This window comes from Anas platyrhynchos, chromosome 1 (genome assembly GCF_047663525.1).
Source record: "Anas platyrhynchos isolate ZD024472 breed Pekin duck chromosome 1, IASCAAS_PekinDuck_T2T, whole genome shotgun sequence".
In the NCBI taxonomy this organism is placed as follows: Eukaryota; Metazoa; Chordata; class Aves; order Anseriformes; family Anatidae; genus Anas; species Anas platyrhynchos.
In genome coordinates, this window is record NC_092587.1 from 95,264,677 (window position 1) to 95,288,564 (window position 23,888).

Below are 23,888 nucleotides of genomic sequence, written 5' to 3' on the forward strand. Positions count from 1 at the left end.
AATAACTTTCAGAAAATAGTAATAATACAGTAGAAATCAATTTCCTTATGTATTGATGTGAAGTCTTCATACAAGCACTCAATTGCAGTCACTTCTGCAGAAAGATGATGTATTCCAGTGGGAAGAGAGAGATCTACTAGAACTGCAAGACAACAAGCCTACTTTACAAGACAGCATAAGAAGAATACAACTGGTTTTCAAATGAAGGCTGAGATGTTGCATTTAAATATGAATGATAAGTTAATTAAAACAGATACCACATTGTGGACAGCAAAAGGGACTTCTGGGTAGTGTTGACATGAAAGGAAATAAATATAAGTTTACTATTGATGTTTAATCTGGAAATTAGATGACTGTTTCTAATCATTATCTGAATTTCTGAGCAGCAAGAAGTGCAAAACATTAATTTTAAGTTAGAATATGGTAATGATCCTATGATATAGTAAAAAGTATTATAAATCAAAACAGCATGTGAATTTTATGACTCAATAGGTACCTCCATTTCCATTCTTCTAAGCAATAATGGCTATTTCAGATCACTTTCTGAAGTACCTGCCCTGCTCACACCTCAGTATCAAACTACTACATTTGAAAAGCACAGCATAGAAAATAGCAGTTTCTAAGACTGGACACACACACACCACAACTCAAAACTCTTAAGAAAATCTGGAACAGAAAATGGTTTCTAAAAGGATGGGGGGAAAAAAACAAACACACACACTGTGACCCAAAACTCTAAGAAAACCAGGAAACAATATCAAACAATATCATGTGGAGGAGTGGAAGCTATGAAAACTAGGCAATCTGGCACATCCCTATTTCTTAACAAATAAGAGCATGGGCAGCTTGTTCAGAATGCTGCTCCTGGCTGTGGTCAGAACCAGGTGTGTCAGAAGCAGCAGAAAAGATAAAAATTTCCTGATGTTTGCCAATCGTGCTGGCATGCTTCAAACTAAAACTGTAAGACCTTTTCTAATGGAGAAAAAAAATATTTCCCAATATAAATGTACATGATTTAATTACACATAGCAGAATTATCTTTGGTTCACACAATGCTTTTACCTTTAAACAATTATTATTATTGAGCAACACTAAGCTGATGTGAACACTTGTCAGAACTGGCACTGAGCCAATCTGTATTTAAAAATACAGTTTCATATTTCTTGTTTTATGAATTCTAGCATGGAATCCAATAAATGCAGCCTAAACATATAACTTTTCTGAATTACACTGAAGTATGTGATCCATTTCTCCCTGCCAGTTTTGTTTTCTCATTTTGCACTGCATGTGTTCCAGCTTAACGCACATCTCCAGTCTTTTGATTAAAAGTAATGATCCAGGCAATTGTCAAAGCATGTCTTGAACTCACTGACCCCCAAATACCAGAACAGATATAGTATAAAACTATTCTGATGATGTTTCAGTTGCCCACCTCTGAAGTAAATCCTTTAGGGAAAATCTCTATAAAAACATTACTTCTGTTTGCCTCATCAGAATGATTTTTCTGATGAATTTCAATCACGTTTCATCTGAGCTTGAATTTAGTTTTCATACCGGTGCTCTGGAGCAGTAGGATTTGATATCACACCTTGCCACTCAATACAGAAAGCTGATTGAAACTGATGAAAGGTAGTCCCAGCCTCACAGACAGCAGAAACAAAGTCTTTGCCTATCAGCCTGGTAATCATACCATAGATAACAGTAAATTACTGACAACCATTCCTAGCTACACTGTGGTTTTGTTTTTGCATTGTATGTATGTCAGCCATTAGATTTCAAAAGACCACGCTAATAAAGAAGTGAGGCAGAGAAGTGAGGTGTGGTGCCCCCACCAGGCATCACAGGGTTGCTTTCAGCATTACCCAGTCTTCAGTGAAAGATGATTTGTCTTCTTCAGACTGATGGAAAGGCCCAAGTGCTTTGCGCCATGCGAGAACAGTCAGCTGGCTGAGCACTTGAGTTTGAGCACTCACAAGATCATAAGGTATTTGTGTGCACAAAGTGCAACTGATGAGTAAAAGAAGTAAGCTGAAGGATAGTATGTAAAGTGCAGACTGCTGCCATACATATGACATACATGTATGTATGACATATGTATGACATCCTCAGCACAGTATTAGTCACAAATACATCATATCAAGCTGGGCACTTGACATACTGTGTGAAGTGGCATCTATGACAACATGGTGAGAAGTGCACCAGTCAGATGCACAGCTTGCTAGAAAAGCAGGCTAATTTTTGTGTGGACTTTCACAGAACCTATGTACAAACATTTCAGTGAAACAGGGTCTTGTCTCAGAAGACAAAGAAACTGGGCAGACAACCTCACGTGTCCCTTTACTTTTGTCCATAGTCACAAAAACTATAAACAAATACTGCTGAAGTGGCAAACCTTCTTTCTGACAGCAGGGTTTCATGATACTGACACTTACCAGGGCGGCTAAAATTATGTAAAACCAACAACAAACTAAGACTAATAATATTTCATGTGGCTTGTGTTTATTTTCTTTTAACAAGTCATCTTCATCATCTCTGCACCAATAGTTTTCTGATACTATTCTGGGGACAGGGTCTCCAAAGTATAACAGATGGAAACATAACCATTTATATTAAGAGCAACTTATAAATTATATTCCACAGTTCTACTGCATCTCTGCTTTGCCCTCTTTAAAATGTTCCCCCCAAAATTTTCTTTCTTCCCACTGGGAAAAAAAAAATAAAAAAAATAAAGAAATAGTTCAATTTAAAAAACAAAAACAAAAAACAAATAAAAACATTTGATTGTTATTGTACACCTCACTGAAAATTTTGGTTTTGATTTCTACCATCCACATTTCCAACTCAACTTTCTTAGATCATGGGTGAAAGCTATCCTCTTAGATTTGCAATCTGACCAGGTACACTGCTCACACACGTGGAACGGGAGGGTGAGGGAGAGCACAGAGAGACTGAGTGCATGTACAAATCAGGATACATACCTGAGGCAGTAGCTACAATTCCCACTGGGCGTCAGCTTTGTATTTGTGTCTAAATATTTCAATTTTACACAAAAAAAAGTCTTTTTTTTTTCCCCCCCATGGCAAAACAACAATGAAAAATGCTTTTGTAGGAGACTTTGAAAAACATATTTACAGCAGGGAAGTATTCATTCAGGTTTTATTTACTTATTTTCAACTACAAATGAGTTTCTTGAACAAACATTTTCACTGAAATGTCACCAGTGACACACAGGTCATTTTCCTGCATGGCTGAAATCAGCTGAGAACTAGAAACAAGCACAAATACTCTACTCATTGTAGTCGCCATTAGAATTGTATTTCACTAAGCTTCATATCCATTTACATTGCCTGTCCTATAGCTTGTGCACATTTCTTTTTAATTCTAGTTTGTGTTTGAACCCCCTATCAAGAACACACCATCTTACTGTTCTCCCTTTTCTCCATGATAATCTTATAATAGAAACATAACTTTTATATATATTTATATATGTATGCATATACATGCTGAAAGTTATCAAGAGGTATCACAACTTTTCCTGCCTTGTGAAGTGTGGAAGGTTAAGGAGACAAGTTGTCTAGGCTAGATGAGCATTTCAGGTTTGTCACTGTAAATATTACCTTAGAGATTTAGGAGAGATTTTCAGCACCTGTAAGATCATGGACTCAATGTTCTACCAATACCCCGGACAGAAAGGCCCATTCTTCAACCATTTACAGAAAAATGTGTGAATTTGACAGCAAGAGCTTTACTTCATAGTTTACAATCTAAGAAATTATTTAAATTTATAAAACAATGATAACAACTTCCGAACTGCTACAAGAAATAGTAAAAATCCACCCCACAAATAATTTTCTTTCAAGTTTTAGTCAATCTGCCATAAATAAGAGGTATTTAACTAAGCATTTCACCAAGTCAGACAAAAAGACTTGTCTGACAAGAGTTAATTTTCCTAAGTAAAACAAACAAACTTACTTCCTTCAAGGTAGCTTTATGAAAATTACAGGAAATTTTACATCCAACCTATTTTTATTTAACACTTTAAAAAACATTAGAAGACTACCACAGAGACAAGGTCTCATCTGCCTGCTCAGATTACACTGTACTTACATTGAACCGTACAGCATACATGATTAGCCCTAAAAGGTCTCTTTGGTGATTTTCACTTTTAATGAACTGGCTCGAATTCATTATACAATAATTGTATGGAGGTTTCACAGATAAGCCTCTGTCTTTAGGGTGCACAGGACAGATAGACCTCAATCTTACAGTAAAGAAAAAAAAAAAAAACACACACCGTATTTGCTAAATGAACTATAGATATTAATCTGAAATCTTCCAGGTACAACGAAAGAATCAGCAACAGAAAAATTACAGATCCAACTGGGTAGCAGGCTTTGTTCAGCTACCAGTTTACACCAGTTAAAAACATGGTGAAATTACAGTGATTTTCATGACTGTCAAAATGCAGGAGCTTTCTTCTGACAAATGCAATTTTTTGATTTTTGCATTGCAACCTTTCCAAAGGTGGAGAAAAACCAACCAGTCAACCAAAAAAAAACAAGCCATGCATTTACATGTTGGATAACAGCCAGTCAGATTGTCCTACTGCCTGGATGGGTTCAAGATTTGGCAATCAGTCAGGTTTTGGACTTTCAGCTTCAATGCAAAGAGTCAAGCTGTCACCAGAAAGCACTAGTTGTTGCGAGTGTGGCCTACTCATGCAGATGTTGTGAAGGCCTCTCAATAGGCTGGTTTGTTAGTAATCCTAGGACAACAGTGTGTCACTGAGTTACTTCATTATTTGGGAATTAAAATCACATTTCCATTTCCCAGAGATAGATCTTCCTCTTATACTTTCCAGACTATATACAACTTGCCATTAGTGGAGTGAAACCAAAACCCAGAAAAGTGGGTTTCCACCACTATATTAGACCTGTACAGAAGAATAGAACAGTTGTACTGAGTCAGAACAAAAATAACCCAGCCTAATATCCTGTGTCTCCTGGTAGCCAATAGCAAATGTTTAAAATATGTATACATAGATAGTAATATCATTTTATATTTGTCGTGACTGAGTAATCCATAATTTAAGGACTTTGTCAATCAGATGTCATATTTGCCCTTGTGTCAACTAACCCTAGATGGATTCTTCATCCATGAGTTTGTCCTACCATCTCTCACATTCTACTATATTTAACACATATTTAACACATTTAAGTCTACCAGAAGAGTTGAAACTGACCTACTGGTGTGGAAACCTACCAGAGCACTTCCCTTAGAAAAGAGTCAGCTGAAAACCACCAGATAAAGACTCTGGGGCTTTTGCAGTTGCAGATCAGATGCCCTTAGACAGTGCAGTTTGGAGAAATTCATTCCTCAAGCTGCCCACTGTTTATCTGGAAATGCTTAAAACTTATTTCTGCTGCAGGGTAGACCCTCTGCACAAATCAAGCATCCTAGGAACTGCCTGCATTTGTGTGCAAAGCCATGCTGCTCCTTTCCAGTAAAAATGACTTCTTTTTTCTTAAGAAACATGAACAGACTGGAAAGGCAAACAAACACCAGGTACTGCAGATGCTGTAGAACTTCTGATGACAGCAAGGGAATTGAAGTTCATTATTTCCTTGTGACACCTTTTCTGGGGGATTCAGGATGTCCAGGACTATGCTGTACTAGATTGTTCCCTCATCATCACATCAGTAAAAACACTGCTAAACTTAGGAACAGTTAGGCTACCTCCAGGGAATATCACTTAAGGTGGGCAACAAAGCACTTCTTGCTACTACTGAAGGCCCTTCTTCTGTCTCGCAGCTTGAGAGTTGGCATCACTTTTGCTCTGTCTCCTGTCACCCTCAACACCCTGGCCACAGGCAGCCTGGTAAGGAGCCTCATGGACCTCACAGACCCACAACCTTGGGCCAGGTACCATGGACAAGAGCTGTACCTAGACCTCCAAAGTGCTACCAGAAGTTGAACATGCAATGACCTCCTAGGAGACTGAGTTAAAAAGCAAACAAGTGAACTACAGCTATGCTGTAGTAAACACACACCGCTCCATCAAGCAGGCATCCAGATTCAACCTTTGTGCCCACATTTCCAGTCCTATTTCAGGGGCAGCTGCTTTCTCACAAGCAGAAAGCCTGGAGTACAGAAATACACCAAAGGTGTGATGGAGCTGAACCTGCTCTAAAGAAAGTTTCATGGCATGAGTGAGACAATGGTGATTTCTTACCCAGCAGCTGCAAAAACCTTAGTAAGTTGTATACTACTTAAAGGAAGATCTCCTTTGCTCACACAGCAGGGCAAAGATCAAATCAGCAAACAGCAGGCAAGGGTTTCAACGTGGTGGGCCAAGAACTTAGTGAGCCTGTTTCACCAGAGGCACAGCAGACTGTCCCACACTCAGAACCAGCCCTCCTGGTGGGCTGTGTAGCAGAGGAAAGCCCACTGCCCCCAAGCTTCCTACTCTTGAATTGAATGCTGGCGGGGGACGCAGTAGCCAAGGACTTCTCTGATGTGGCATCAGGCCTCCATCTGCTTCCCATTCCTACTTGCCTTTCCTTCGTGATAATGGCAGTATGTATCTGGGGAAAACAGCTCCCAGGTACCACGTTACGTGCACTCTACTCCATCAATTTCTGAGGTAAATACAGTTAACAAACCACAAATATATATACACACACGCCATAAATATATGCATATATAAAAAGCATCTAGTGGCTTCTAGATGCTGTTCATTTTTGCATAAATAATCTAGTCAACCTCTTCTGGGGAAAAGAAGAGTTGATAGACTTGATATGAAATATACAGCAAACCATTTGACAGATTTCACTTGCAAAATCAGTTTAATTTACTTTTTCCTCACCAAAGGTGAAATTTCATTAACTACTAAAAGTTCTGAAACAAACCCCTGTAACTGTTATGCTAACAAAAGAACATTTCATCAGATGATATCCGTAGGCTTTTTGTTTGTTGGGAAGGAAAACTCTTCATACTTCTACACTACTTATCACTGTTCTTTCCTTGTTCCTGAAGTAATGCCCATTTGTACTGCTTAGTTCTATTCTCATTATAATGCATTAGTACTTCTTGAGCTTTTTATTTAATGTTTGAGTTCTATTGCTTTTATATGGTTTAACTAAATATGGCATTTTTCATGTCAATTATAGCACACCAGAAACACTGATTGCAATAACTTGTCCAAAAATAAGGAGGGTGTGTGTGGGGGGTCATGTTCTATTATTCATACGGAAATGTGGAAGAAGAGAGACGACGGGAAGATTTCAATCATCTGCGGATAGGCAGAGCAAAAGGCACAGTGAAAACTGAAGGAGATCAGGTTGAAACAACATAAGCAACTGCTTTTAAAAGCAGTTTTGAAGAGAATTTAGAAGAAAAAAGTAAAATGTCAATCTTGATTTAAACCCAAGTATTGCACAGAAATTATCATAGCCCCTCTGTAAGACTGGCAATAGTAGTCACATTATCTCTGCAGTATGAAACAGGCAAAACAGTACTGCAAATCAGTAGAGTACAGTAATATATATAGTATATATAAATATAGAGTAATATAGTTTATTTTACACTCAACCTTATATAAATATAAGCTATATATAATTTGTGTTTAAAAGATATGGTAAAGACTAAACAGATCACTTAAAAGAATAAACTCCAAATGGACAATTTAAATATACTCTGTTCAAGGTTTAGGATAAGTAGCACTCAAAAAACACCAAAGGAAAGAGACAGCATAATTAAGCAGCTAGATAAAGGAGACAGTTAATACTTAACACAGCAAGCCTTCATATGAAGAAATGGAAAAGAAGAAAAAAAAAAAAAAAGCCTAGTTAGGTGATACTAAAGTAGATCAGAAAAGCTCTTGAGCTGCAACAATGGCAAGAAGCTATCAGACTCAATTGGGCAAATAGATCACCAAAAAGATGTTGAAATTGTCACTGGAAGCCTAACAAAAGTATTTGCATTTACGTTTAATACACAAGGCTCTTACTCCAAGCCAACCTTATAGAAGATCATTTTGAGTCATTTTCTCAAAATTAAGCTCAAACAACTAAACTGCAACAGACTTTCTGAAGCAGATAATAATTCAATGAGGATTTAGAACTAAAACATCAAGGTGTCACATTAATAACAGTTACATCTCCTACCACTTGCATCAGGTTCTACAAAAAAAAAAAAAAAGAAAGAAGGAACAACATACCTAATTCAATGCTAATCTTTATAAAGGTTGATAAACAAAGTAACTCACAAAACTACATAGAAATCTAGTTTGTTCTGGGAAAACAGAGAACAATTATACTACAAGAATTACTAAATACATTTGGAAACAAATGCATGATTTCTGTTTAAAAAGCTACTTCACAAATCTACTTCGGTTCTTCAAAAAAGAACACAAGTTCGGATGAACAGGTGATCAAATAACGTAGTGGTTTACTTGCACTTTTAAAATTAAGCCAACCAACAACAAGAAACAGAAAAGCCTTTTGGTTGTGACTCAAGTCTGTGCAGGAAGCCTCAGTCCCCCTCTTGGGAGAGCACCAAGCAAGACAAAACACTGTGCTAAGTCACTGTCAATCTAAAATGGTGCATTGCTGTCAGTAGGATGCATCAGTATTCTAAAGAAATGTCTGTGGCTGGAAAAGGAAGGGATAGTAAGGTGATAGTTGGAATACTGTACCAAAACCTTTGCAGTAGTCAAATCTATAGCCAACTACAAAGGATAGAAATATCTTAAGCTACTGAATGAGTGTCAAATAAAACTCAATAAATGAAAATAAGGAAATACATACAATGAACAGTTTGAAATTGGCTATTAACATTCAGGAAAGATGTACAGAAGCTACCAAAGGAAAGGGGTTTTGTGGTTGTTTATTTTTGTAAACATCAACTCAAAACCTAGCATGGCAAAGAAAAAGAATGAAAAAAAATGCATACAGTGTTAGGAGCTACTATACGCTTTGCCTGAAAGCTCAGGTGTTTCCCATTAAAAATGAATTTCCTTTTCCATAAAAATCTATGCTTCTGATATCCTTAAACAGGAAAGCAGAAAATAAATAGCAATCCACAGAGCAACTGTATGACATTACAACTGTAAAATGTATGACATTTTACTCTACCTTCCTCAAAGAGTAGAATTTCTGAAAAATAAGTACAGAGTGATCAGAGGCACCTGTACAAGCTGAATTTCTACCTGTGCATTCTGGCAGGCACAAGCCAGGTTCACAACAAATGGCACATATATTGCTCTTGCTAAAATACCACGCAGCACAGTCCTAGTGAAGACAGCTTCACAAATAATGCTCATTAGCTTTAATTAGAAGTAAGGACAGAGTAATTTCATCCCTGTTAAGACTTTATACTTCAAAACTTGTCAGGATTAAAATTCTTTCATAGTGCATGCTATCTAATATCAGAAAAGCAGGTTAAAACTATTACTTTCACAACACCAGACTGTATTCAATTTCTGTTATATCCCTAAAAAGCTTACCATTCACTTATTATCCCAAATCTAACGGGATTCATTCCTCTGAGTAATATGGTTGGTTCCAGACTCTTCAATAACAAGTTACACTACTTGTGTAGTTGCAATATAAAGATATGCAGTTGTAATATAAAGAGCCATTGATGTATTTGCCTTTTTTTTTTTTTTTCCTTCCTACTTATTAAGGATATCAGTTATTTGGTAGGGTTGACTTTGGGGTGGAGAAGGTGGCCTGGAGAAGACTTATTTGAACAGTCATCTGTACAGTCAAAAGTACAAGCTGTACTTTTCAGAGGACAGAGACTCACCATTAAGGATTTCCAAAGTTTTAAAATTCTTCTGCAGAATTTCTTTTACAGAACCACAAAAGTAACTCTCTTTCACCTCTCTCTCATTACAGATCACAGTTCATTACCCAATTCTTCCCACTTCACCTTGTCCTTCCTTCAGCCTTAGGTTTCATTAAATCAGACTTCCTGGTCAAACATTTGATATATTCAAGTTTTTTTTCCATCTGTTATTCCTGCACTTTCATGCTTGCTTTGTTATTGAACACTTGATAGAGATACAGCCTGTTGATTATGTGATGTCTGATACGTTATAAAAAAAAAATAAAAAAAAATCAGTAACATCAGGTTTCCCCAGATTCACACTAAATTGCGAACAACTCTTTCACTCCCCTTCTTCCTTCTCCCCTCTTCGGTTTTATATATTCTCTGCACGTAATTTTTGAAATTTGTTGCTAAGTCTTCCAATGGGCTTAAGTTCCTCCTGACTAAACCTTCCCTTATTGGCTCTGTCTAGTCTGCTTTCATATCTTCAATTTCTGGAGGTCCACAGCTTCAGTTGCATTACTGGAAAGGCAGAAACCACAAACAGACACTATTCTTATATTACCAAATATTCAAGCACCTTTTAGCTAAATTGGCACAACTACTACAGAGAGGAAAAGGACTACATTTTATTTCTCAACTTTTCTCATCTGCTTTGAGTTTATTTCTTCTTTCTCCTCTAGACATTCACTTCTCAAAGTGTTAATTTGGAAGGATATTGATTTTTATTTTTTATTAGTCAAAATACTGCTTTAACCTTTCCAAGAGTACATCAGATCAGAGGGGAATGTCAACATTACATTTTAGGAAGTGAGAAACATTTTGCTTTTTATTGTAAAGCTCAAAATACATACTATTATCAAATTTTGTCCCTGTAACATGAATGTGTGACTATTATACATATAGATACAGATACCAATATAGGTTAATAAGTTGTTTTTTTGTGTGTGTGTTTTGTTTTGTTTTTTTCAAACCAGCACCTCAGATTTATTGGCAGTTTGTAGCCAAGAATAGACTGGAATCCTTTTACAAATTATATGCATCTCTTCACATTAAACTGACCCTCCCCTCCCCAACATCAAAAAAAGACAAAAAAAAAATCCAGAATTATCTAGTCTCAACCATTGTAAACTTCAAGTTAAATCTTTTTTATTCTCAAAATTAAATCATCATCTTCTAAGAAAAAGCAACTCTCAAATTTGTGAGTTTGGGGGGAGGTTTTTTGGGCCAGGAAAAAAATACACCAGATCATAGAACCTCTAACATGGGTGGTAGCATCAGCCCTGCTCCTCTGAATGCTAGTCTTGGTTCCTTCACTCCTCAGACAACATCAGTTGCTAAAATATCCTTGGTATCGCTTCATCATTCCATAGAGTAACTCAAAATTTAGACCCTTTGCATTTCAAATTGCAAGAAATTAACACTACTGTTTTAGGACTGCTGTTTAATTAACCTATTAAGTACATAAACGACCTCTAGCAGCCTAAGTACTCCCCAGAAAAATAAAGCTAGACACAGTCAAACCAGAGAGAAGAACAATGATAGGAGCTGTGGTATGACATTAACAGACATTTTCACCACACCGTACGTATTAAATCAGAGATTCAAATATATCCATTCACTGATTCTACATTAGAAACTCTTCCGAGATGACCCAACCCTGTTTGCAAGTAAGCTATAAGTAGAAAAGTTTTCTAAATATTTTCAAGTGTCTGAAGATTTGTTTTGTGGAACTCAAAATCTACACACTATTCTCATAAGTGTGAGGGTAACTGGAGTTCAAGTTAATTTTTAGTCTGAAGATATAACATCTTCATTAAGAAGTTCTAGTAAAAAAAGGTTTATCCATCTATTAAAAAGGGTCCTCATACCCCCTGCAGATTCTCCACATGCTAGTAATGTGCAAAAATTTTCACTTGTCACACATCTTTAAAATTTTAATCAAAGCACGTCAATGCTCAGATAATGAGAGATTTTTTTCCCCTGTGGTGAAATTGTCATAATGAAAGTTGCAGGATACCATATTTTTTCAGATAAACTGAAAACTGTCTCTTTTAGCTGTTGCATATCACAGTATTTTTTACCTTTAAGCCCAGATATTTGACTAACTGCTTTCTAAAATATGAATGTCAGTAGTTTTCATCCTCATTCACTTCCATTGCAGCATACAGAATGTTTATCTATAACTATTTTTCTCAATTTCCAATGTCTTTGATCCTAATTCCCATTTTCCTGCAACATCTTCTATTTTCAACTACCCCACTAACAGAAAGAGTGGTTAAACTGATTGCAAGGTATTTGTTTATACTGAAAATACCTTTTTCTGACCTAGCATTTATGTACATGAAAGTAACATTTACTTCCTAATCATGAAACCACTATGACGTTATGTACCAGAACGTGCACAAATGCACTGAGGAGAAATGAAAGCATAGTTAAAAAATTAGCATACTTCCTGCAGTTGTGACAAACCTATTTAGGAATACTATACCATGCCCTACTTCATCACACTGCTTTTAAGCAATCAGTAAGTTAAAAAAATAAAAATAAAAATAAATCACATTTTGGAAAGAAATTGAAGAAATTGATTATAGTTTAAGTGCTTTAGTAAAGCCCTGTTTATTCTTTGAATACACTTGAAAGCCACTTAGATGAAATAAATATGACCAATAAAAAGCTTAATTATTCTTCTTTATGTCTGTAATGTGAAAAGGGTGTAAGATAAAAAAAAAAAAAATCTTATTTTAATGCTTAACTTTATACTAATTGATGAGAGGAGGTTTGGGTTGGAGGACATGATAGCTGGGTCTAAATCCAGTTTTTAAATATTTCAGGCTTCCTTTCCTTCTATACATTTAACTTTTTAAAAATCAACAAGACCATTGTTTTGAACCAAAATATGAGTGTATTTTCATATATCACGAAACGCCCTTGCTGTTGCATAGCTCTAAATGCATCTGTTTCTTTGCAAGGGTGATACTCTGGACCATACTTAAAAATAGTTCTGAATTCAGAACTTGGGACACAGGCAGAGGCAAGCAGAAAAGCAAACCAAACCCCTACAAACCCACCACCCGCTTTCTGAAGCCTAGAATAAGCTTTCTAATGGTCCACAGGATTAACATCTGAGAATCACTTCTCATGTCATTTTTGTATGAGGTGTGATAAGTTAGTATCAAAACGGAAAGAGAGGAGTCTGAATCAATCCAATACATACCACAGACCTGGAGACATCTTGTGCAGTTCCAGTAACCTGCCCCAGGCTTTACTGATCACTTCACTAACACACACTCTCCCACTGCTTTTGGGTCACTTGATTTCACCCTGGAAGTATGATAATGGTGTGGTGGGAATTTACAGCTTGCCTCTGTATTAATTACTCTTCACCTACTGTAAGTACTTCTGTATGAAGTAAGGACATATCTATTACTAAGACAATTAATGTAATTGGAGAAAAAAACATCGGCAACAAAAAAGAAGTAGGATTCAGAAGCTTTCTAGTTGTGAAACAGAAGCAGTATATTCCAACTGAGAACAGCTGCTCTAAGTTTAATTTGATTAAATTAAACAGTCAAACCATCTGAGAGAAAAAGCAGCTGGTATCATAAAGAGCAGAACAATAATGATAACAAGAGGAAAGGAGATGTGCAGTTTCATTCTAAGGGGAACTTCCTCATTCTAGGCCTAAAAGTTAGTTTTACAGGCATAAACATCTGTTTTAGTGTTGAAATCTTTGGCATTGATAATTTTGAAGAATAATGATACATATGCAATACACAGTTCTAATACAAGTGTTGATTTTGCCTGTTAAATTATCCAACACTTCATGTTCTATCTGGTATTGCTTGTATTTTGTGATAAGGCTGCTACAGATAAGGTTCTGTCCAATATTTAATGCATTTACAAATAAAATTAATAGATTAGCAACCAGACAGCTAAACAAGATTAGCACACATCCCCAAGGACAATGAGGATTTTAGGAGAAGTCTAAATGAATACCTTTGGTCCTGCCTGAACTCCAGGGAGGAGGAACCTATATGCTCATGCCATCATGCAAAAAAATGATGGATCTAGGTAGTCTGCTACCTAGACACCTGCTGCTCAGGACCAGCAGTAACCAAAACCTTCTTGAAGCTTAAAAGACTGTACATGCCCTATTAGCTTGGGGAACAATACCCTTACTGTGCTCCAAGAATATACATATGGGATGAAGTCATGAGTATGCTATAAATTCACCCTCCATGTTCTATTTTATTTTTAACTCTTACATTACTTTGCAAGAACTTTTCTGTACTGATAAAGCTTGACCTCACCATAATGCCATTTGGTGTTCACAACACTTAAAAATTAAGACCAAAATGAGTCAACTGCAAAATATTATCAAGTACTATAGCTTAAGATACTAAAACAACTAAAGGACTCTACCAAATAGCTACATTTATAGCCTCTTGCCATTCGTGACAAGATTTATAGACAAAAACAAACAAAACGCTCTATGTACACACAAACAGGTTTATACCAGGGATGGTTCTGTGTTGTTTGTTTCCCCTCAACCTGTCCCTCAGCAATCAAACTCTTCAAGGGAGCTTTTCTTTTGACTGCAGGGTACCTGAATTAAACACTGGTAACATCTTATCCTTTTTATGTACCTTCCCATAAACAGAAATCTGTTACAGCCACTATTAATTGTATCTGACAATTATGCTATGTAATTTACCATGTGTATTCGTTACAACAAAACCTCATTATAACAAACTGAAACTATAAAGTACATCCCCATACTGAATGCTACACAGTCCTAGCTCTTACTTTTTGACTGCCTTTCAAAATAAGCATGGGCTACATGTAAAAAAAAAAAAAATCATATTCACAAATACAATTTATGAGAAGTGTCATCTGTCAGTTTGCCTTCAGTAGCCAACATCTCACATACTCTAAGTTAAATTATGTTCAGTCACGTTAGACAAGGGAACATATCTAACTCAAATACTTACACTTAACGGATAATTGAGAACTGATCCACTAAATGAGCACTTCTAATTACACAGTTGCTAGGTGGGGGAGGGAGTTTCTTATCTCCACAGCTCTAATTTCCTGTATGCCACACATTGTCCTTCATGAATTGAACTGATGAATATACATAATTATAAAATTCTTCTTGCAAATTAATATAGTTAGGCCTGAAAATCCAGTAATCAGACCATAATATCTGGCAATCTGGCATTATAGGAGTATTTATAGCAGCTAAAAAGAAGTAAAAGATAATGATGCAAGTTTGCAACTGTGCTTTTTGTGTGTGTTTTTCTTTTTTCCTTTTTTTTTTTTTTTATGTAATCAGAACTATTTTCCTATTCTAAGGGGTAAAAAATTCCATCTAAAATGTACAAGTGTTTGTAATAAGTATTACTATTTTTATGTTCTGTTACCCTACTAGACTTGGGGAAAGAAAAAAAAAAAAAAAAGGAAAAAGAAAGAAAAGAAACAAAGCTAAGTCTTCCTGCGTTGTATTTCAGATCAGAGCTGCAACATCCAGAGAAGAGAAGGAAGGTACACCAGCTACTGCCACAGCAGAGAACAGACAATACCTTCCAGTCAGGAGCAACCCAGGCCGATGTCTTCATGAAGGCCAATGACCAAAATAGCTGGCACAGCCACCAAGGAACAGCCTCACTGTCAGGGCCAGCCCTTGCATCCCCAAGCAGGAGGAGGGAGCAGGTCCAGCAAGTAGCAGTCAGGGCTGGCCAGCAGCCCAGGCATCAACAGAGAGGCCCTTGATGACCAGGTGGGCCTGAGGCATCCAGCCCAGCCAGCCACTTGGCCCATGTTTTGGTGAAGCCGGTGAGGCCAGAGAAGGAGATTCCTCAGAGGGCAGTGCAAAAGCTCCTCCCAACTCGCTCTCCCACACCTGGATCTGACCTGCAGATCCACACCTGTACTGCATCAGAGCTCGTACAACCCTGCCTCCTGATAAGATTTAGTGCTAGCAAAAAGGGAATGAGTACACCTTAGTTCACCTCTCCACATTAGAGCATGCAAAATTAAGAAATGTTAAAATTCAAACACTGTGTATGGTAGATGATAGTTTTAGTAAAGCACTCCCTAGTTTATACAAGAAAACAAGCAGACATAATGTGGTCTGCAATAGTTTTTACCTTTTTTTTTTTTCCCACAAATATATTTCCCCTACTTTTAAAAGACATCAAATTATAAATACAAAAATTCTGTTTTGTATTGGTATGGATTCAGACGTTTTTAAACTACTTGCTGTCTTTGATTTTTTTTCAGATATTCTGAAAAGCGGCATCACACTGATGGGCAGAGGACAGAAATCATGCGTACCACAAAAATGGGAACCAGCATGCACTAACCACAAAATAGAACATAGATGATGCCAGACACTTTTCTCATTTTCCATTTTAAACAGGAGAAAACATTTTCCAGTGTAGGTGCCTGATGCCCCAAGTTCTGCTCTTCACTGAAAAAGAAGGCAAGTCATTGAATCCCCTTTTCTCTGGAGTTTTCTGATTTGCAGAATTAATCCTCTTATTTGACCCATGATCACATTTTGTATCTAAAAACACCTTATCTAGACCACCAAAATATATACTTTTTTTTTTTTTTTTTGCATATATTTTTCAGGGGAAGCTGCTTTACTTCATTGAGGTAATGCGTTACTGAATTATAAGCTCTATGCAGCTGTCACTCTTTGCCAAACATTCAGAAACATAAATGAACTCTGACAAGTCATTTATCTGGTAATTCAGTGTCAAAGTGTAATAATATCACCGGGCTTTGTGCATTATCAGTGTTAAAGCAGAACTGGAGTTAAAATGCAAATTGAAAGCACCTTTTGTGTATCGGAATAGAAATTCCTATAGTTGGCTCCTACCCTGTTAATCCTTTAGGTTCCCAATTAGGTAAGAATAAAACTGTGGATAAAACTGAATGTTACATTCATTAAAATTGGAATTAAATTCTTAGCAAATTCAGTGACACCTATGGCTGCACTGGCTTTAGCTCTCTAAAAAGTATTATCTGAAGTTTGACAAACTGACTCAAATTCCCAGTAAGCATATATTCACATCAGAAGAGCAACAGAAGAAAGTATAGTATGCAGCAGAATAGAAATTCCAGGTGCAACCATTAAGTTTTCTAATTCTACTAAGTGAAGGCACCCCATGAGAACTGTCACAATTCCTTCTTCACTCAGTCCTTTCTCGGACACTTGTTCACAAGACACATTGTCAGTTGTGGGAAAATAATAGTTTCTCTTCTAAACGTTTATTCAAAGAGTTTGCTTTTTAATTTGTATCTTGCTGTTATAACTAAACCTTAGAAGGTGGATTTTTTACTTTCCTGGATTGAAAATTAATGGCAATGGTTTTTCCTTTCCTTCTCTCCCAAATGGATTATAAATTTGAAGAACACAACCAACTCTTCCTTATTTTTCTCTCCTATCTTGTTTCTTACTAATTGATCCAGGTAAATTTGATCCAAAAAGACCAAACAGAAGCTTGCTTTGATCACTGTGGCGTAGTTTAATACAATGGGGTAGTACCACTACAATAGGTCATTTAATAACAAATATTTGCAAACAAAAGACAGCAAATATTACAAAATATTACTATTAGCCTCTCTCTTGAACAGCTTGGCCTCCCAGTTTTACAAGATCAGGGTTTTCAGAACTGTTTGTTTCCTTATATATTTAAGTAAGGACAGAGATAAGCATCAATGAAAAAGGCCAGCAATACACTGGAAAAGGGCCAGCACTAAATTTAACAGGGTATAAGCCAGACAAACTAAACCTTAAACAACAGGGAGAAAAAAAAAAAAAAAAAAAAAAAAAAAAAAAGTGTATTTGTATGTATTTTTTTTCTGTTTTTAGTTTTTCTGTAAGTACTAAGTTGAATGAGAGGTCATGTAAGAGAGCAACAGTCTTACCCAGGGGAAGAGGGGAAGCATGAGCTAGAAAGAATTAGAAAAAGAACAATAAACATCAGATTTATACACTACAGATAAGTCATCTAAGTCATCTACACTGCAGACAGTCTCTCCATGACCCATCCCAACTGCTCTGTTATGTATTAGACTTAGATATTAAAATAATCAAGATTTATCCTCTTTTTTAAAAAACAAACAAACAAACAGAATCCAGCATGGATATTTTGATTTGTAATCATATAAAAAAAAATGTTCATGTTAAATCTTGCAATTGCTACTAATGTCAACAGCTGATTGAGGATTATCTTGAGAAGGTAGAGAGAATCTCACAGAAAGAGAGCATGAAAACAAATTAGAATGGTTTATTTTAGAAGTAACCAAACAGGTATATTATATGAAATGACATGTATAGAGGATGTAAACCAAAGGAGATGTTTCTCTTCTATCTTGACACCAGAAACATCTGCCTCTATCCTGATGACATCCCAAAACTGATACAGCAAGAAGCCCAAGTGAAAAATGAAAGGCAGTGCTAGGGAGCAACAAGGGCCAGCTGTATCTGTGATGATTAGTGGTGTCAGCTATGGCCCAGTGACATGGCAGGTCTGAAGTCCACTGGGGCCTCAGACGAGCAGGACAGAGTGCAGACCAACAGGGTGCACGGTCAAGCACAGACATGGCTGCAAAACAGCTTTGACAGATTCCAAAAATGAGAGCCCAACCTTGAATTCATCTCATCAGTAAACTTCAATAACAATTACTTAAAGCACTTCACCAGCCCCTAGTTCTGACAGTTCTTAAAACATCAGTGGAAATATTCTTTTTTTTTTTCCTCAGCTTCCTAGCAGATCCACTCTCACTCCAGTTGAGTTCATCCTTAAATGTAGCCAGAACTGCACAAAGTACCAAAAGAGAATATCCAATGGTGTTCATCAGCCTGGCCATGACACCTGCTCTCTTCCCTGCCCAAAAGAAACATGTTCAACACCCCCTAGGATTGTATCTAGCTTTATCATCACCACATCACATATAGCAGTTAGACATCAACTAATATTCCCAAGCTTTTTTCTTCTGTTACTTCCAGCTGAAGAATTTCCAGATTATTAATTGCATGACCATTAACAATGTACTGCTCTATTACATCCCCCCTCCTTTTTTTTTTTTTTTTTACTCTAATCTTACTGTCAATTTCATTCTCTACTTTATTTTGTTCCCTTTCCAGTTTCAAAATGCTTTCTAACTATGTCACAATTTAGAAACTCCCCAGTACCCCGCAGTAAGTCTCATGTGAACCTTGTCATTCTTGAATCTTTAAGTTAGTCAGTTTTAGTTAGTTTCTGTTGTAGGAAATTCTTTTAAATCATTGCACTGATTGACTAATACTTACATGCTGAGTAAGTGCTGTTAAAAATCATACAATCTAATCTTGTTATTTACCATAAGAGTATATAATAAATCCCTAATAACTGTTATGTTAAAGTTGTGTAAAATTGTTTCATATTCAGCCAACACACTCTTGTGTGTTTTGTTTTTGTTTTTGTTTTTGTTTATGTTTGTGGTTTTTTTTTCTGCCAAAGTCTTAAAATAAAAACATTAAATAATTTTCATCCAATCCTACTTTTTCATTTTACATAGGGCAGTGATGACGTTCCTTTAGCCAGTTCTTTACTGTCTCCAATCAATTTCAAAGACCAATTTCTCCAGAGCTCAGCTAATGACCATCTATGCAGTACTTAGCTCCTGGCAGTCTCAGATCCCTGAGATTTCCCAAGTCTCAGAAAGAGTGCTTATCAAAGACAGTTTTCAGGTTTATCTACAGAGATTTATGTTTAATAAATGCAGTCTGCTTTATATATATATTTTTTTATTATTATTATTATTTTTTTTCTTCACTCTTTTTTTTTTTTTTTCAGGGGCAGTTAAGGCTGGATATCAGGAAAATTTCAAGGTCCCTTCCAATCCCTAATATTCTGTGATTCTGTGTGTGAGACGTTTCTTCACAGAGAGGGTGGTCAGGCACTGGAACAGGCTCCCCAGGGCAGTGGTCATGGCACCAAGACTGCTGGAGTTCAAGAAGCATTTCAACAATGCTCTCAGACACATGATTTTTTTTTTTTTTATTTTTTTTTTTTTTTTGGTAGTCCTTTGGAAACCCAGGAGTTGGGCTTGATGATCCTTACAGGTCCCTTCCAACTTGGATATTCTATGAGTCTATGATGTTATAATTTTCAGTTAAAAAAAAAAAAAAATGTACTTAAAAATAATTAAAAAAAAAAGTTTGAAGTACACTAAATACCCCATTACTTATTTCATGACCCAGAACTCTCCACTACCTAATTAAGATAACCTATCCTCATACAAGATCTCTAACACATTTCACCACTGCACCTGCCTTACAGTAAGCTGAGCAGGAGGAGAGGTTGTGTATGACATTAAGGGTTATATGTTATGTGAAGAGCAATAAGGCTGCATCATGTGTTATTGTTTAAGTTAGATGAGAAGGAGAAGTGAGTCATAAGTATGATGCAAAACAATGAAGCAATGACTGGTCCATGTAATTAATCGGAAAGCATCCGTTCCTGATGCTTTCTCTTGGTCTCAGCCATCACATCATAGCAAATAAAAATTTCAGCCTCCGAAAATATTAGCAAGAAGAGAAGATAAGCCTCAAGTATGTTTTCAGCAAAGACACATACATAGGTTACTATCCTGATTTTGGCTGGGATAGAGCTAAATGTCTTCATAGTAGCCCCTATGGTGCTATATTTTGTATTTATAACTATAATATTATATATTATATTTTATATATATATATATATATATTATATTATAATATATATAACATTATATTTATAACTAAAACAGTGTTAAAAACACCCAATATTTCAGTTGTTGCTGAGCAGTGCTTGTACAGCATCAAGATTTTCACTGTTTCTCACACTGCCCCACTAGCTGGGGATATACAGGAAGATGGGAGCGGCACAGCCAAGACAGAGGACCCCAACTGACCAAAGGGATGTCCCACGCCATATTTACATTATACTCAACAATAAAAGCTGGGGAAAGGAAGAAGGATGGGGACATTTGGAGATATAAAATGGTGAATGGCCATGTAAAATTCACATTAAAAATGTGTGCGTGTGTGTGTGGCTTTCACTCAAGGGCAATTCCTTTTGGGAATCCATTATGTCATGATCTGGCCTTACATCAGAGGGCTATTATCTGACCTTCTAACCACCTGATTGGTATTAGATATTTAGCAAGTGTCTTTATCACAGAGACGCTAAAAATACTCCACTAGAAATGAAGGGTTGGAAGCAGACAATCCACATAGGGGAAAAAAAATAAAAAGAATAAAACCTAAGGAAGAAAAGCAAATAAGAGATTTTGGGAAAAAAGAGACTCAGAAAAACAATTCTGAGAGGAAAAAAGGTAATGTTAACAAGAACACAATCGGGTGCAGACACAGGCTCCAGAAAAGAAGACAGAATGAAAATGCATTTTTTATCTAAAAATCAGAAAGTGATCTTCAATAATCATATTAGAAAAGATGTATCAGAATTATACACAGAACAAGAAATATATGTTTCTCTTTCAGAAATTAAAGGGATATTAATCATTAAACCACTGAAGAACTAAAGAATATTTAATACAGAAGCAAGTTACCAAATGAGTTTATCCATAAATTAAATTATTAAATTATTAAATTATTAAATTATTTATGGAATACAGATGGCTAAAACAAACACACATACACAAAAGCCACCCTTAATTCAAATAATTCTCTAGCTGTATCTAGAAACACAATACTGAATCACATAAAGAGAGATTCTGAGAACCTAATCATATGTTCTGTTATTTAGGCACTTCATTGAAGTATATATTAGCAGAATCTGCATTTAACTGGTAGTAAAGTGGATGTGAAATATACTAAAGAAAAAACAGAAAACAGCTTAGCAGAAAAAATATTTTCCCTCTTTTTAACCATGTCATATTCCTCTTGGAAACATTACATTCTACTAAAACATGTATATGAATTGATGGATCCAAGTTCTTCGTTAAAATATTCATCTTTAATCTCTTTCTCCTCTTCTATTTTCCCCTCGCATGTAGTTGTTATTTTTGTTAGTTACAAATGGACATTTTTTAACCTAACATAGCAAAGCAAAAAAAACATATATCCAAAATTTCTATACATTTACTATGATGAATGAATTCTGCAACACACACACAACACATTAAAAGCCAACATCCAGTATGTTTTCTGGCCAAATTACATAACAAGGTCATATTTCAGACTTTGGAGACATTTTAATTTATACTAATGATATTTTCTCTACTTTTAGATCTTAGTGGTGTGTTTTCAAAGCATAAATTTAGAATATCAATCCCATTCATTGATTAATATATAGTGGAGGTAAAGATGCTGTATAAAGAGCAAGGTGCTAATGCCCAAAAGCAATGCACAGATGATGTGCAATTAACAGATATTTTTTCAATAGAAAAACAGTTTACCATAAAGAATTGATAGTCATTAGTCTAAACAATGTAACATGGCAACTTCTTTTGACACAAAAAAGCAGAAAAAAAATGCCATAAAATGGAAACATATATGCATTACTTGATGCCAAATAAAACTGTTATATCACTATGCCTCTTAAATGCAACCTTTCTTCAAAGTTTTGACCTCATACCTTTAACTACCTCAAAATGAAACTTCCCAATAACACTACTGCTAGATCGACTGAGTTTGGGGTTAAAAATAAAAATGTATGTACCTAGAAATAGTTGTTCAGGTTGATATGACTTTTTCAGACACCACAAAGAGTTCTTCAAGTTCTTTCTACAACCACACATTTATTCAATTCAGTTTTCCTTTCAAAAAATCTTACTTTTTCTGTATTCAGAAATGACTTTTTCTCCAGTTAAAGTCAGTTTTTATAAAGTGTTGAAAGATGAGTCAGACTCCTCATTTATAGTTGGAATGTTATAGTAACAACTTCAAATTGTTTACCAACACATCACCTATACAGAAACAACCTCTTTTCTTGCTGCCTCTTCATATCTGTCCAGTTTCTGTCACTAGCCTCAAACCATTATATTCACACACACACACACCAAAAGAGAAAAAGGAAAAAGTGGAAAAAGAGGAAAGGAAAAATAAGCAGAAAATAAAAGAGAAATGGATTGCATTTGGAAACTGTTCAAACTAGTATTAATTCCATCACAGGAACTTTTTTTCCGTTATTTGGATTAGCCGGACACATTCCAAATTATCTTTATTGACAAAGTAAAAAAATAATTAAAAAATCCTTACATACCCAGAAAGCTAAGGAGCATTTACTACACTATCTTGTGGATGTATTATATTCAGGGGAAAAAAAAAAAAAAAAAAAAAGAAAAAGAAAAAAAGCAGTAAAGAAGGAACTCTAGTGAAGGGTTTGATGCATGGTTTCATTTTTACAGCCTCTGGCACAAGGATCTCACCTAGCAAATTCAACTGGAAGCCACACAGATTCCATTTTCCATTGAAAATGTCACCTGTGTAATGTGGAGCCCCACTAGTGCACACAGCAAGTCACTGCAACATTTTAATTTACTGTAATAAAATACTAGATCTAGACTCAGCTACTGTCCCTGTTCTTTCTGTTACTCACAGGAACGATGTCTGGTTGTACTACTAAAGATCAAGGGTCCATTATACTAGACATCATACAGATGATACATCATACAGTCTCTGCCCCAAAGAGCACAAAAATCGCTCTACAGATGAAAAGCAGAACCAGTGAGGTAACACCTCTATTAGTATTCATACTTCAGTGTTCAAATCAACATCAAGTCCTGCAAAGAGAATGCTGCACATGCTGGGAACTGCTCCCAGGATGTATCATAAAATACATATTTGAGACTCTCAGCGCTGAGATTTGTTCAGTTCCTGAACAGCACAAGGCACCAAAAAAAAAAGCTGAAAAGACATGTTTTAATTTTCAAACATACGGATTCTTTAAGCAATGAAAACACAGAGTACATGTATGTTATTTAGAGAAAGCATGTCTGAAGGGCACACCTTCTTGTTCATGCCATCATTCTACTACCAAGAAAAAGGACTGAAAATC

General features: G+C 36.0%; 1 long non-coding RNA gene across 1 annotated transcript in view; it reads right to left on the bottom strand.

Moving 5' to 3' along the window:
- LOC140001441 (uncharacterized) overlaps positions 1–15,661 on the bottom strand; it is a 31,493-nt gene extending 15,832 nt beyond the window's left edge. Inside the window, exons 1-2 of the long non-coding RNA XR_011806665.1 lie at positions 15,417–15,661; positions 13,049–13,155 (exon numbers count right to left, since the gene is read on the bottom strand). This is a non-coding gene — a long non-coding RNA (uncharacterized lncRNA). The remainder of the gene's footprint in view (positions 1–13,048; positions 13,156–15,416) is intronic.
- Positions 15,662–23,888: the final 8,227 nt, after the last annotated feature.